At 47.1% G+C, this 2,308-nt stretch overlaps 1 pseudogene across 1 annotated transcript; it reads left to right on the plus strand.

Annotated features, from left to right (window-relative positions):
- The first annotated feature begins 1,384 nt into the window (after positions 1-1,384).
- On the plus strand, positions 1,385-1,747 carry LOC310799704 (histone H2AX pseudogene; annotated as a pseudogene). Its single transcript has one exon. The product of its transcript is annotated as a histone H2AX pseudogene (transcript).
- The last annotated feature ends 561 nt before the right edge of the window (positions 1,748-2,308 follow it).

Genomic DNA, 2,308 nt, shown 5'->3' on the forward strand with positions numbered 1-2,308 from the left:
GAGACACCTTTGACTATAAGAACAAACGTGTCTATTCCTGGTTGTCATCAGACTGCTCAGGATCTTATCAGAGATACCGACGCAGACGAGAAGAACACACAGCTTACAACGGGCTGTCCACGGAGGATTCGGGGAGCGACGGGCCAATGAGGGGCTCCAGACGGGAGCCTTTTTTAGGCGTACCCCCACAACGCAGGTACCAGACCAGAATTTGGGCCTCAAACGCCGCCCAACCCGAAGAGGAGGCAAGCGACACCGCCAGCACCGGCAGAGGGAGAGGGAATCGGCGGCAGAGGGCGAAAACGTGATCAACCTATCCAGCAGGTCCCTGTCTCCACAAGAAGCATCCATCCTCTCAAAAGGTTTATCCTTTATTCCCTCTGCTAAAGCTGATTCTTTCAGAACTAGGATTGAAATGTTTAAATTTTGAGAAACATTAAACTGCGTGCTTTCTTTGATAAGGGAGCCCCCCACTCACGTCCTTTTTTGAATCCTTCACAGACTGTTCCTATTTCCACGTCTGAACCAGGCCTGAGGGCTAAAAGTACTTTTGTTCCGCCTGCCCTGAACCCCTCCGTGGCCACCTTTTGCCGACTGGTTGAAGAGGATGTAGCTACAAAGGTACACTTGTACAAAAATAAAATGAGACTCTATTCTAATATAGAGTTGCAAGAAAAGAAAGCATTACGTGCACTTTCTACTGATTCGACTATTGTTATAAAACATGCCGACAAAGGGGGCGCTGTTGTCATCCAGACTAAAGAAGCGTACACAACAGAGATCTTGAGACAACTTGGTAATACAGATTTTTATACTCCCCTAATGGGTGACCCCACACTTAGATTTTTTCAGAATGTTGAGCATTTTCTTAGTACAGCCCTTGCTAATTCTCTTATCAGCCAAAACGAATTCAAATTCTTGTTACAGAAGCACCCTGTGCGACCTGTGTTCTATACTTTACCTAAAATCCATAAGAGCTGTGTTGAGCCAGTGCCTGGTAGGCCTATTGTGGCTGGCACACAATCTCTTACTGAGCCTATTTCTCAATATCTTGACAGACACATTAAAGTGTTGGTATCTGATCTTCCTTCTTATTTGAAAGACACCACTGACTTTTTGAATAGGTTAGGTGCTGTACAGCTCACTGATGAGAATGTATTCTTATGTACCATGGATGTCAACAGTCTATACACTAATGTTCCTCATGTGGAGGGCTTACAAGCTCTAACACATTTTTTGAATAGAAGATCGACGCTTCAGCCCCCGACTGACTTTTTGGTTGATTTGTCAAGATTGATCCTTAATAGCAATTATTTTAAATTTGAGAATTCTTACTATCTTCAATGCCAGGGAGTTTCTATGGGTAGTCCATGTTCCCCTAATTATGCAAACCTGGCTGATCTTCCCAGTGGGCCGTATCCACCGGCTACTGAGGAAGGGGAACTATGCCCACAGAGTGGGCACTGGTGCTGCAGTGTACCTGGCAGCCATCCTGGAGTACCTTTCGGCAGAGATCCTGGAGCTGGCTGGGAACGCCTGCCAAGACAACAAGCGGTCACGCATCGGCCCTCGTCACCTCCTGCTGGCCATCAGGAACGATGAGGAGCTCAACAAGCTGCTGGCTGGGGTCACCATCTCTGAAGGAGGCGTGCTGCCCAACATCCAGGCCGCCCTCGTGCCCCAGAAGACCAAAAAGATGCCTAATGGTGACGGCGGCGCCAAAGACCTTCAGTCACAAGAGTTTTAATGTTTACATTTTGTAATAAAGATTTTTTTGAGTAAAATGTCACTTGTTTATACTGGCCTTGGCTGCTGGAAGGTTTTGGTGCATGCTTGTCAGGGTTATGAATTGTGTGGGGTGGGGGGGGGGTGTAGACGACAAAAATCCAGCCTCTCTACTGGGACTGCTCTGTCTACTCGTTTAAGTGAACAATCATGCCTAAAGTGATTTAGGGCTGCAACTAACTTATTGTCAGACGATTTTCTTGATAATTAATTTGTGTGGTCTATAAAATTATCAAATGATTTTTATTGTTTCCCAAAGATGACGTCCTCAAATGTCTTTTGTCCACAACCCAAAAGATATTCAGTTGTAAAAATATTCACTTTTAAGAAGCTCCTTGGCTGTCCCAAGCAGTGGGGGTAGAGCCTCCTGGACCATCCCAGGAAGAGGGAGTAGACCCTCCTTGGCTGTCCCAAGCAGGGGGGGTAGAGCCTCCTGGACCGTCCCAGGAAGAGGGAGTAGACCCTCCTTGGCTGTCCCAAGCAGGGGGGTTGAGCCTCCTGGACCATCCCAGGAAGAGGGAGT

This window comes from Poromitra crassiceps, assembly GCF_964638095.1.
Source record: "Poromitra crassiceps genome assembly, chromosome: 2".
Classification (NCBI taxonomy): domain Eukaryota; kingdom Metazoa; phylum Chordata; class Actinopteri; order Beryciformes; family Melamphaidae; genus Poromitra; species Poromitra crassiceps.